Raw genomic sequence first — 14,188 nt, 5'->3', positions numbered from 1 at the left:
CTCAGCGGGGCGCCCGGCCTGTCGCTGCCGCTGAGGCTGACCCTCAACAAGGCCGCCATTCAAAACCCCCGGCTCACCCCGTTTGTCAGGAATGTCTCCCACACTGGCAGGGGGCTTCAACGGAAGTCAGATGTGCTTTAAAGGGAACACACGGATGAAGCATGCACGGACACGGTTGCCTTTCAAAGAGCTCCTTTGACTCTCGCTCTGTCATCTTTATCACTTCAACGCTAAACACCCTCATCAGCTGTCATCCGACATCATTGGAGGCACTACAAAGCACTCTCCAAACAAATCAAAAGTCAAAGTTGAAAAAAGTAGCGGCATCGTAAACAAAAGGAGAATGAAGTCGTAATTTCGAAAGCGAATGTCTGGCTGATTATCGGCGCAGTTATTTGCCATTTTGACGCATCGGCCTTTTAAAAGAAATATTCTGGCTGATAAAAGACTTCAGTCATTATATTTTTTAATTTAAATTTTCAAGTAAATTAATTGCCCTCACCTCTCTGGAATCTATCTCTTGGTAAATTGCTCATATCGCTGACTGAGTGAGACACATTGGTGCAAAGAGATTTTACTTAGCTGTTGTACAACCCTCAATAGCTTTTTGACTCCTGCTGGCTGCGCAAAGACTAATCATGACACATCTTTTCCGCCCGGTGGGATTATTGGACCACCACTGTTACATTACTTGAAGGGGAAGTCAAACCAAAAGGAAAAGGCGGTGATGATTAAAGGGGGTCATGTAGATGGAAAGATGGCGCAAAGGCGGTGGCGGCGGCCAAAAAATGTGCGGCGACGTGTGCGTCATCCAAATTGCAATGAATGTTGCTAGTCGGATTTGCGGAGGGAAATCGTGATGGCAAAATAATGAACACACGCCGTTCTAATGGCTTTGGTTTATGTTGTAGATTCACATCACATTTGTTTTGCAATATTTATAACAATCATTAGGACAATATTACAAAAAGTCCATTCCAGTCTGTGTTGTAGTAGTATAACATTTGCAGCAAACAGGTTTTTTTTGCATCCAAAAAATGGTTATTATATAAGTCACAAGCCAACTCGTTTAGGCAGCAGACTGAAATGATTGTCTATTGGAAAATCACCAGATTAAAATGTAGCCTTGTTCATTTGATGGCTAAAAGGATAAAAATTCCACATGACTGACTTGCATGTTCAATTTTCACATGTGCCCTTTTCTCGGCATGCTTTTTGTTTTCGCCATCCCGAGAGCACATTTTCACCTGTTTTTCACTTCCGAGCAGTCAACGGAGTGCAAAAGCGCATCAAATATTCCCGTCTATTATTTAGAGTGGGCTGGCGGCAGCTGTCACCACCTACAGGAAGACAAAATATTAAATGTGTTCTTTGCTTTGCTTACATAATCAACAGTCAAGTGTCACGTATGTCAAAATGTGTGGCCAGCGTGCGGTCGGGCCTACGAGCGCGTGTCGCCAGGTTGTATGAGTCCAATCAGGCTGTGGAAGGATAGACCTCCAGTGTTTGGGGATGCAGAGAAGGAAGCCAGGTTGAGTTCTTGAGAACCGCAGGGTTTGCTGCCTGGCTGGAAGTGGAAGGGTTGAAGAAGGGGGTGGGAGTGGGCCGTTCAACGTGGAGACTGTAAGTCATTGTAGCTCCACTCCACTGGCTTGGGTGGCAAAGATCATCAAGTCCTGGACATTCATCAACCTGCCGAGGAGGGCCGACTGACTGGAGCCGGGGGCTGCACCGAGCCCGGTACAACCCCCCCCTTCTCCTATCACTGCTGGTCCCTCTCCTTCTGCTTCACTCCGAGTAAATAGGATCCAGTTCAACTGTGCCCGGGACGCCAGACACGGGTCAGTGCAAATAATCAGGCCTCTGACGCCTTGCCTCGTTACTGGGTGAGGGTGGGGAAGCCTGGGGGATGAATGTTGGGGGATCCCAAAGGAAACTAGGGGTCATGCACCGCTTCTGTCTTTGCAGGAGGAGAAGGTCACGACGTGGCCGAGGGGGACAACAGTATGTTTACAAAGCGACATTTTCTTTCTTTAAAGTGCAAAATTCTTAAAACTAGTTAAGGAGGGCCTGACTACGAGTTACACTTAATTGTAAATAGCATTTCATTTATATAATTCACAAAGTTTGTTCTGTTATTCCATAGCCAAAAAGGAAGAGCTGCAATGACTTTTCATGGTGGTTTTATGGACATTTGAATGGACATTCATACTCACCCGCCATGTTAATTTTTTTTTTTTTAATTACTAAAAAAAATAAATTTTGAAATGTTTCTGAACACGTTATATGCCGTTATATGCAAATAGTACTGTATGGTATCGGTGGCGAATATTTGGGGATTTCAATAAGGCACCTGGGACAACTACGTGGGGGTCCTCAGTACCCGGAAGTAGTTAACAGTGAGCGGGAGTTTCGCCGGGTCTTAACTGCGACTTCCGCTGTTTCAGGTGAGTAAATCTGTTGAAAAGTTGATGGTCAGACCTTGTAATACTGCTGGTAGTCTGAGCTAATTATTGATTGAGAATATGATAAATACGGTTACGGTTGTACAATGTATAATTTCGCGTATAACATGGACAGTGTGTGATGTTAAAACGTATTCTCAGTATCCGGAAGTAGTTGACTGTGAGCGGGAGTTTCAAAAGGCGGATTCGCCATTGTCCGACCTCCCAGGTTCACGTCGTAATCTTCACTCAGCATGACTTCACGGTTAGTAATTATTTTCCTGTTTTTACATGTTAGCATATGGTGCGGTTGATTAATTTTTGACACTTTTATGACCTTTAGACAAAGAGTATGACGTTGACAAGCCTCACCATCCGATCTCTCATCAAAGGGTGAGTACTTTTACTTTGGTGTTGTTTTACAGGTTCTTGACGTTTATACGCTTCTATGACATGACCGGGACAAAGTTGCTTTTCCAAAAGTGGGGAAAAAAAAACCACAAAAACAAAAAGTCTGTCCATATTGGTACAGTGCACAATTTTAGAATGTTGACAGTGTCACAAAAAATGAATGGTACTCGAAAAGAAAAAATACCACAACCAGATCATATTTGGCTCTTTTTTTGGATGTGAAAAGCCTTTAAGGTCACCTAAATGCAACTGAAATGTCATTGCCTGGAAGTAGGGATCGATTAGGCACGCAGGAAGTCATCCATTCATGCTGCAATGTTTTACCAAGAAAGAGCAGCACTCTTAAAAACTATTTTCAAATGTATCGAGTAAATGTATGGAAACAAAGAGCAGCATTCTTTAAAAAAATATTTTCAAATGTCTAATGTCAGTGGAAAAAGACAACGACAATAAAAAAGCACTTCCTTCATCATAATGCTTCTATCACTTGAGAATCCCAGCCATTAAAAGCCACTATTGCTGAGTCATGTGACCTGAGATTAAATGACAACTTTTCCACTGAAGGCAAAAAACAAGACCCAATAAAAACCAGATGTTAATGCATTTTAGGGTTCTGGTCATTTTTTTTTTTCTCCACTGCTCACGCTGCCCCGTAATTGTTGATTCAGCACATCTATTTCTGTGCGCTGTCCATCAAAGCAAGAAGCTTGCCCAGAGGCTGCAGCCAGCAATACTTCTCTTTTTTTTTTTTTTTTCTGTGCGTCAGAAGGAGTACGATACCATGTTGTACAACTGAACCTTCAATGTTAGACGTCATCTCTTTCTTTGTGCTGACATAAAAGTCCAGCATGCATCATAATTCAATCAAAATGTTATACATATTGGTGGACAAATTGATCTGGACTTCGATCCACCAATTGAGTCCACTCTCCGCTGCTCCGATTTTCCATTTGTAAGCGTTCTCATGTTTCTAACTCTCCAGTGTCACAGAAACACAAGTGACCTTTAATATCTAATGGGAGGAAAGGCTCCGAAGGACAGTGATAAAACATGAGCGTGCACATGAGGACTTTGCTCTGCAAGTCATCAGCGGCTCTCCTATGCAGCAGTCACGGCCCCCAGCCTGCAGCATCCCTGAGCCTGGGAAAACATAAAGAGATGGAATGTGTGTGTGTGTTCAGTGTGTGTGCATGTGTGTGATGAACTCACTGTCTGCCCTGATGACACTCCAGAGTCTGCGTCCTCCAGCTTCACTCTGACTCACACCACTTGTATTTACATTACGGGTATATTATTAATACTGAGGGCGTTTTGCGTTATGTGCACGTCGGCCGCCAGGGTGCCGTAAAGTCCACCGTGTTGGTTCAGCAACTGTCTCATTTATGTGTGTTCGAAGGAGGTGATTCCGTTTACGGTACGCTGGAGAACTGCGCCTGTCGTACCGATTTTCTGCAAGATTTGTCCGTTATAACCTGTGCAGCATTAGTTAGTTCACCATTTATTGGGTATAGTTTCCTTAAGTTTCCAGATTGAGAGTTTTATTTGCTACTTTTTGAGTCACGTTTGAATCATTCCCAGCTGCACTGTGGATTAATAGTTAGCACGTCTGCCTCACGCTTCGACTCTGGGGTGTAGCCCGCCACTAACCTAAAGTGCAAAATGGCATGATGCAAATGGTACATTCCCATCTGGCTATGGCTAACGGCTTAACCGGGAAGTCGCCAGGTTACCAACAAACAAATAGAACATGCTACAATTTTTTCTTTTGGTTACCAATTTAGGAGAGAAATGTATTTCTGTTTTTGCAGTTTGTCATTGTCACCTTCCTGACCTGAAATGTAAATAGAGTCCCATTTGGCTAATGCTAACATTTTAACCAGGAAGTACATTTTGTAGTTAGCAAACTAACAGACTCAATAAGGACAATCTGGTGCGCCCCTCTTTTGATTTTACCGTGTGAGTCACAATGGAACCGTTCTCCGTGCCCCCAAGTAAGAAATAGTACACTCCAATTGTCTTATCCTACTGAAATAAGGAAGTGGTACGCTAGCATTAGCATATAAAAACACAAATATGGCACCTCATTTCTTCATACTTGTTTTAATGGCATCATCACTAAAATCAACAATGCTGTTAATAGCGGTATCATCCTAGATGTCAGATTTCCTCATTATTAGACATTTAATAATGTCCCCTTTGCTCCCCTCGTTGGTCATCAGTCTCACTCCCCCAAGTATCCTCCCCTTCCCTTCCCTCGGGGGCCTCATGGGATCTCTGCAGTACAAATTTCCGTTGATATTCTAGTGGCTGAGGCTGACGACACCGCAGCGCTGCTACCCCACGGCTTGACGAGCCCTCCGATGGCGATTTACAGTACATGGCAGCCACTCTGGAGCCGCCGCACATCTGGTGCAGAGTACGCTGACTGAAAAACAGTGTAACGGAGCTAAGTCGATGAAAGGCGCCCCCCCACCCAACCCATTTTCCCCTTCCTCGTGTCCTTAAAGCCCTCCCTCCTCCCTAAGCGCTTGGAAAGACTGGATAGTGTAAACAAAAACTCGAGAGAGGCATTAAGAGACATGCTGCACTTAATGATGTGATAGCGGTGGGAACTTTCTCTGTGAGCGAAAGTGTGTGTATGTGTCACAATTGATCGCCGGAACAATCTGAATGTTAGCCCCAAGTCCAAAGCCAGTTAAAATTTGACTTGTGCACAGATTGCTTTTGACACATTTATTTTTCTGTACATTTCCCGGGGATTCCATTTTATTGCCTCCCGGGCACAGCTGGAGTTCACGTCTAAGAATGTGAAAATAATGCTAATTAGAGCAGATTGAACAAGATGGCGAATCAACGGCGCATCCAAGAGCAACACGGAAAAGCGCTCGGCTTCTTGCCTATGAAATCCGCGTTGATTTTGTAATCGGCTTTTATTTTGCAACCGGCAGCTGACGTAGCTCACCCTCCCCTCTTAACCCCCTCAAGCTAACCCACAGCAAAAAAGAGGAAAAAGTCTTGACAAGGCGACCAAGCGCAGGAAAAAGACGCTGTCAAATGTCAGACGTCAGCAGAAAAAGCAGAAGTCAACTGCAACTGTGGCAACTCGGCCTGACGCTTAACAATAAAAGGCCTGCAAAGACGCTTTATTGATTAGTCATATACAAAAGGACTGCTTAACAATAACTAGATGTTATTTAGTGATGTAGGCTAGCAGTTAGCATGCTCCACTTTGTTATAACTGTTAGCATAATAAAATGCTAAAGCGTCCGTAAGATAACTATCAGCCTCCCATAAAGCATTTCCACAAGCGCGACACTAGATTTGTCCGCTTGAAACGTAAACCAGACGCGAGCTCCAAGAATGCGCTCGACATCCTGCCGCACTTTTTCTCGCTCGGATCGGCTCTGTCGTCGAGCTCCAACCGGTGAGACGGCGTCAGAAGTCTCTCCTGCTGGCACCAAGTGTGTGTATGTGTGCATGAGGGTATAAAAAAGTGTCAAGGAATTCATTGTCTGCTCTCCACCTGTTATTATTCTGGTCCCAATCAACCTGCTAGCCAGTCTGGAGCCAGTGGCCATCTGGAAACACTGCTCTGTTTATAAACTTGGCAAGGATCAGCACTGCGGGGCTCTGACCTCCCACACAAATGTGGAAACAATTAGAGCGCAAGACAGTCTGGCTGATTGCTGCAGTGAGCGCCGATCCCACCGACGTCTGCCCCCGACGCCAAACGCCTTGTTAGAGAAATCGCTAAGTCAGTAATAGCAAATATATTTTGCTCGTCGTTTTCAGCGCAAACTTTAATGCTTGTTTGGGCTTTTATTGTGTGTGTGTGTTAATGACCTTTACTTCAAACACACGCACAAGAACAAAAATGTATTTATTGATCTTTGCGCATTGTGAAGCTGAGGCTGGCTCCCATGACCTCAAATGGGCTCCAAAGCCAAAATGCCAAATAGTTAAAAGCTACCTGTAGAAGACAAAAAACAAAAAAGGAGACATTGAAAGGAAGACAAAAAGTCTCAAGTTAACCGCTTTGTCATCTTTAACCTTTGGCTTCCATTGCGTCGCTTACAGATGACCTTTTGTAAATCTTGAGCGAGTCCATTTGGTCTTTTTTCATGTTTATCCAATCAGAGCAATTTCTTTGCTGCTCTGTCATGGATTTCAAAACACAAATGCCACAAATTAAGACACACACACACAAAAAAAGATCTAAAATAGAGTTGAATCTTCCACAGTTGCCATCTGGAATAATTGAGATCGGCATTCCGTAGCGGAAATAACAGGGACAGCAGCGACATGGAGGAATGTGAACCAGGGCGGATTAAAGATGGACAAGCGAGATGTCCTCTATCCTTTTATTGAACTTTTTTTTTTAAATTTTTTTTGCTTCCAACACTTTGTCGTCGGGTTAGGATAATGGATCTTTTATATAGGAATTGAAAAATGCATAATCAAAAATGAAATATATTACTCAGCATGTATTTTGCAAGTTAGCTTTTTTGTCATACATCTTGCTAGCAAGTGCGCCATCTTATGTAGCTCCCCCAAGAGTAGTGCCGATGAAAAATCCTGGCCTCTTCATCATTTAAGTTGCCCATTTCTGAGCTATATTTTTCTATTTGCTTTTAGACTGTCACATTCTAGCAATCAATTAAACCTTCAGGAGGTTATGTCACTAAAAACAGACCAATTAAACAGCTAACGTAGCCGCTAACATTTTGTATGATAATGAACTTCTCGTGAGCACACCTTGCTTTAATAAACATATTAAATGGTGAATTGGATATGAATTTACGTTCAGCTGCAATACACAAACTTTCCCTGTTTGAAAAGACGTGATTCACTTCTCAGACGGATTCCGCCCCGCTTGTGGCGCATTTCATCACAGCAGAATATCAAAGTCATCCATTACGTTCATGGTTCCCATTTGGCTTGTTGCTGTTTGTCCACCATCACTCATGACCGCCACTTTCCACATCGTTAAAATACGTCGCCGCCACGCCGGACGACTCCCACATGTGGAATTGAGCGTCTCGGGCGCCTTTTCATCTGCAGCTTTAGAAGCCAATAATGAGCAGCATAATGAATCAAGATGATCATAATGACGGGGGCGGGGGGCGAACAATCGGCTGGGCCTTTTTTTTTTTTTTTTTTCTTCCTCTCCTCCTTATATTCCCCCCTCTTCTCACGTTCTCGTCTTTTACAAGGATCGCTGGTGTTCTGTGTCGCAGCGCGTGAATGAAAGCTCGGTGGTTCAGCTTTTAATAAGCGCCCATTATAGGAAATGAGCCCAAAGCTCAATAGAACATTTCCAGCTGGAAGTCCGGCCTGCGAGCTTTAACAAGGAGTCAGATTGAACGCAGATACGACATTACATGCAACTTTCCCCCCATTATGCTTTCATTACTCACGTTGGTGGCCGTGCTGCTTCCGTGCTCTCGTCTTTTTCCCACAATGGAGACGGGATCCAACGCATACAAAATATTCCACATTGAACCAAACGTGCCAGCTAATGATGACATTACGTGCGTGCCAAGCTAGTTGATGACAACCTAGCTACTCATATTTATTGACAATCAACGATTCAATTGCTATTGAGAGTTTAAGTTTAAATTTATAATGCTAGCAATGACAAGCTAACATCAGGCTAGCACCATCGTTCGTTTCTGTGATTAAGTACAAATAAATTTGACTTGATAATTTTGGACCTTGTGAATCCCATGTTGAATGATTTTAATATATTTTATGGTTGTTGAAATAGTTCCCGTTTCATGTTAAAATACTTAAAAATATCAAACTTTTAACTATAGTCTTGTATGTCCTTAAATTGTACCTTGGAAGTTCTTTTTTTATTTCTTTGACTTTTGCCTCACAGTGATTTCTGCTCACAGGACAGTAAGCTAAATAAGCTCGGCTTTATGGAAAGGAACATCATTGCAGACTTGTTGAAAAGGTCAGCGGCTTGAGTCCTCGTGACCCATTTTCATAATCTTAAGTGACTTATGATTATGAATCATTGCAGCAAAACCAAACCCTCCAAAGCCTTTCTTCACTTTATTTTTCCTCTTCATTGTGCCTCTTTGTTATTCCCTCTTGGTGATATGAGAATCTAAAAATAGACAGACACTACCTGCTTGGGGAATAATTGTCTTTGACAACCACAGCCTTCCATTCTTTTTTTTGTCCTGAGAAAAAGAACATTACCCCTGCAGGCTGAGCACATACTAAGAAAATGGTGGTTGTGTCGCATCTGGTGTCCTTCCTGCGTGTTTACGTCTTCTCGTACACAATGACGCTGCAATTCACAGGCACTCGTTACGGTCCCCCGCCTCGCACACTATCGATCTTTACGAGAACATTGCGCCTTTTCTGACGAATCCATCTCTTTTTGTGTGACTTCCTGCTGCGTGTAGACAATATGCATGGCAAGCCTGTCAAGCTCATTACTGACAAGATCTAAGCAGAAGTCAATGTCACTGGAGGAATGACTGACAGACAGACAGACAGACATCAGTCAAATTTAGTTTTCTTTCCCTACGTTACGGCTCAGTGGGTAAAATATTGGAATCTCTGGTCAAAACGTGTCAAAAAATGAGAATGAGTCATGCGGAAAGATGTTTGCAATGCGTAAAAAAGAGGCCTTGAGGTTGCCAAGGAAAAGTGAAAAGTGGACAAATGAAGCGGCAGTCGCGTGCAACCGGGCGTGACGGCGATGCCGCAAGGCGCACGGCACCAGACGGGCCCGGAGCTTGTTATCCAGTTAAGTCCAAAGCAGGCGGAGCTAATCCACCCGAGTGGCACTCTCATTTATGTCGTGTCCATTGTTATCCTTCAGGTGGCGTGTTGCCTCATCATCTTCTTATTTAGCCGACTTCATTGCCTGGGAATATGGCGGCGCACCGGCTCAATCGCTGATGAATGTTTCAATTAAAGAAAGCCAAAGGGCTAAAAGGTTAGTGAATAACTGCTGCTCTGGCTATTATCTTTGGGAGCCTTTTCGATTTAATTAAGTTGGATAGGGGTTGAGAAAAGTTCTTAAGCATTTGGATGACCGCTGGGGAAAAAGAAAATACCGACATGATTTGGATGAGTAACACACACAAGAAATGGCCGCACTTATCACTCAGTAGTACTTTGGAGGATTTATTTTTGATTTAATGATGGCTATTTCTGGTTTTTTGCTGCAGCGAGCCAGCTGGCGACGGAGGTGCAGTGGAAGCAAGTGTTGCTGATTTGAGTGGCAGGTGCTGATCCATGCAGCCTTTGAGGAAAGCTTTTCCTTTTGGATGGAGCCCGCCTTGAGCTGCATTCATGCAACATGCACGACGCACTGTCATGGAATTGTTTGGTGAGTACCTATCAAGAAAGAACCAAAGATTTATTTAAAAATGCCTTCAGGGTATAGAAGTTGATTTTTCAAAAAGTTCAATGAAAGGAATATTTGACATGTATCTGCCTTTGACATTTTGCTGCTTTATAAAAAGAGGGGTAGGGGTGCGGTGGATCTCCCCCCCCCATTCAGATGGAGGTCGCCCACCCCACCCCCCTCCTATGCACGCCACTGCATGTACGTGAATACAAATCAAACATGAGGCTAGTTTACATAATTTAGAAACAATACAATACAGAGAAATTCTGACAACCTATCTGTTTTTTTCAATGTTGGTCATGATGATGGTACTTGAGGCGCTAAGAATCTTTCAAGGTGGTGCTAAAAAGTAATAAGTGTCGTTCCACATTGAAGAGTGGACAAGCACCATCACTCCCGGCCTATTCCCAAAGCAGGAGCTGCCGAGGTATTTAGTCAAACACCGGTGGCGTGTTTCAACCTGCAAGCCACACTGGCGTTCAGGAATGTCTGTCGGGCTTTTCTGCTTTGCCGTCGCTCCCCACTCGAATATCGGCGGTCTATCATTACGGCAAAATACATGCAAACGCATGCGCCGAAACAAGTATACAGAAACGCCGCCTCTGAATATTCCACGTTAACTTTAAAACGACGTGGATCGATTGAAAAAAAAAGCAAAGTGTCGGATGGCGTATGAATAATGGATGAGAGCGGATTGCTATGTCAACACTCTTGGGTTATATTCCAGCGCGCATCATGGAAATGATGTTTCTCGGCACAACGCCGCTCCATCACCGCGGCGCAAACGGGCAGAGGCAATTGGAATGGCGATCACACCTGCAAGCCTGTAGCGGCTCCAGCGCCGCTGATCAATGAGACTCGGAGATGAAAAAGGGAGACACGCCTTGTTGCACCTCAGCAAAGCGATTGGGATCAATGTGAGGAGAGATATGCGGCTCAAAATGAACACTATTAAAGCTTTGCATCGAATGACGGCTTCTCTTTTGAAAAGTTGAAACAAAGTTTTTTCCCTCCGTGCCCCGAAACGTTCCAACGATGCTTTTAACAACCCCATCACACACACTGTTGCATGGAAAAAGAAGAATACATTTCAGGAACACTGTAAAGTATATCATGGTCTGCAGTTCTCTGTTTTTAATGGCAGCGGAATGTGGATTCAAACGCTACTTGCTGAATTCAAAGCCAAAAAAGCAGAATGAAATGTTTTGATCTCAAAATTGACTGTAAAATAAAACCCAAATTGTAGTGGTCATTTCCGATAATGATTTAGTTCTGTAAAAATGACCATCACGTTAACCAGCATTTTTAGCAGCATTGTCAAAAAAGCTCTGTTTATGAGATCATATAAAACTTGAGTTGGCATTAAGGATTCATTTTAAAATGTATTTATCATCCATTTTAAAAAAAACTCAGTTTGAACTTTTGTGCTAACCAAAACAGCAGTAGCAACTCGAGCATGTAAACATGTATTAGCCGTCTTGTGAGGGTGTATTATTTTTCTAATATTTAAAATTTCAGCATCTGTGATCAAATCAAATCGTCATGGTAACGGACTCTCAAGTATCAGCCACTTCATTATACGTCGTCACGAGTGAATTCTATTTTTTTTTTTGGGCGCAGGCTTTAAGTGGCTTTTCGAGGGCAAACACTTTTGCCTTTGGGCTCTTTGCGTAGGAACTTCCTGTTGTTTTCAGAGACTCAACGGGTCTGGAAAAACCTACAGCCGTGATTATGTGGAATAACCTCTCACTAAAGCTACTTGAATCGGTCTTAAAGACGTCCTTAGTCTTGCCAAAAGATTCGCACATGGAAGCGGAGTGTCCACCTTGATGTTTGATGCGATCCACTTGTGCAAATAGCTCCTTGTCACTCTATTTGCGCAGGCGCACCCCCCACGCTCGTCGCCGCTCGGGAGATTGAGTGACATGCGGCGCTTTTAAGAGGATTTTGTTGTGTGAAGCCGGGGAGGAGATGGACCGTGGCGCTAATCTATTCCGACACCGCCATGCTGGTGGAACCGCGAGTCATTCAAGCAAAGCAAACAGCACCGACTTGCCAGATCATTAGGGGCTTTTTTTTTTTTTTTTGCTTACTGTTACATTGTAGGGAAGCTCCATGCCTTCAGGTATGATCTATAGCACCAAAAGCCTGAAGGAAAAAAAAGTACAGGCGTAATTGCACCCTCAGGGGATACGGACAACGCAATTTAAGAATCTTTGTTCGAGACGATTCAACTCCCACCTGAATCTGAATCACCTTACCAAGACATTTTAGATAGTTTCACATGTTCAACTCTGTGAGAACACTGCAGCAGAAAAATACCTTATCCTCTGCTGACTCAGCGCTAGGGGCAAAGTATGTATTGCCCCACCGGATCCAGCAGGGGGGGCTATTTTAGAAAAGAGACTTTTTATTGACCTCCTGGGCACTTCTAATTAAGCCTGATTAATTCTGCCCAGCATTGAAGTTTTCCTGCCCTCACAACTAACAAAGAAACCTTGAAAAGAAAAACTTTAGCAGAGGTATTAAAGTCATTATTCTCCGGGGATGCGGCGCACTTAAAAAAAGAAAAAAAACGGTAAAATTAATTTTCCACTTGAGTTTCTCAGGAATGTTGTCGTATTTCTTCACCCTTTTAAGCCTTCAGCGTTGTCTCGAAACGTTAAACTAAAACAGATGAGACGCTATTCCTGCGAGGCACCTGTAGCTGCAGTCAACCCACGCGCACACACAAACGCAGAGGCAGCAAGTCCAGCCATGTCAGCTGTGAGATTCTTGTCATCTCAAGGCAACAATAATCACCTGCACTGAGGAGAGTGTGTGCGAGGTGGCAAATGTTTAGCTGGAGTGTATTTTTTTTTAAGTCTACAAGATGTTTAGTTTGGTACATCATGTACAAGTGCAGTTGTAGTAGTGCTTAGTGAATGCCCAGGGCAAATGTCTTCTAGCTTCAAATTGGGCTTAGTGCAACCTGACAGAGCAAAGAATGTTCTGCTTGGGGCAAAAATAATGAAACACTTTTGCCACGATCTGCCATGTACCTGATTGTGTAATTTCACACTCGATGGGTGGCCAGGCTCTCCAGAAATCCAATAAGCAACACAAAAAGTCAAGATTGCAAGTCAAGGCTGTGTTATTCTTAATTTGGCTGTGAGTTTTGATGACAAAATGTGGGCATGCATTGAAGGTTTGAATTAAGACAATGGCTTGGATTGTAATTGTTGTTATGAGAGAATTAAGGTGCGCTGCTGGGAAGCACCATAACAGTCCCGTCATTTGATATCGAGTCTCTGGGAATTTCCAGCAGGCATTGTCGAGTCGCCCCCTCTGACGATCCAATCAGATCTGAGTCGGGTGGCGCTCGAGCCGAGCGACCTGTTGTGACAGCTCGCTGGGTCGAGCGCCGAGGTGGAGCAGGTCGCCGCGTCACGTCTGCCACGATTGCACCTGCCACAGGCAAGTGCCTCAGCTTCTCAAAGGCAAAATTGAATGTCGCAGCAGGTCCTGGCCTGCTCCCCCGCCCCCTCCAACCAAACACCTTTTTCCATCACATCCTTTTTTCTTACTGCTTTGTTGTGCCGATTGTCAAGGAAAGACTAAAATATAAAATGTCTGCTTGACCTTCTTTGGAACATCTTCTTCCAGCCGATAATACCTCCCGCCTTTTGTATTACCACATTCAATTTCTATTTATATGCTGCGTTAATATTTCATTAATATTAAAGAGCTTCCTTTGGAGGGATTCCGCTTTGTGTATTCTAATTCCAAAACAATATCAGCACCTGAAATGTCAGATTTCCATAGCAACGAAAATGAAGGCTTTGGAGCGACGGTGAGTCAGCGGGCGTAAAGTCACAACACGATCCCGCTGCATGCGCGATAACCCTCTGCATGCCCAAACTGATATTATTTGGAATTCCTTCGCCTTTATCTCTATCCTCCTCCGCATCTGCTGGCG

General features: G+C 43.7%; 1 protein-coding gene across 6 annotated transcripts in view; it reads left to right on the top strand.

Annotated features, from left to right (window-relative positions):
* Nucleotides 1-2,280: 2,280 nt before the first annotated feature.
* The window catches only part of sntg1 (syntrophin, gamma 1), a 46,595-nt gene continuing 34,687 nt past the window's right edge, over nt 2,281-14,188 (top strand). For 5 of the 6 annotated variants that reach the window (XM_088396178.1, XM_088396177.1, XM_088396176.1 and 2 more), the window contains exons 1-5: nt 2,281-2,447; nt 2,607-2,709; nt 2,788-2,837; nt 9,697-9,813; nt 10,049-10,209. The gene's annotated coding sequence lies outside the window, so the exon portion shown is untranslated. The remainder of the gene's footprint in view (nt 2,448-2,606; nt 2,710-2,787; nt 2,838-9,696; nt 9,814-10,048; nt 10,210-14,188) is intronic. The other variant, XM_088396179.1, reaches the window with a different exon arrangement.

This window comes from Syngnathus floridae, chromosome 14 (assembly GCF_059516105.1).
Source record: "Syngnathus floridae isolate MCC-2025c chromosome 14, RoL_Sflo_1.0, whole genome shotgun sequence".
Taxonomy (NCBI): domain Eukaryota; kingdom Metazoa; phylum Chordata; class Actinopteri; order Syngnathiformes; family Syngnathidae; genus Syngnathus; species Syngnathus floridae.
The sequence above is the reverse complement of the archived record's forward strand: the minus strand, read 5'-3'. Positions and strand labels throughout refer to the sequence as shown.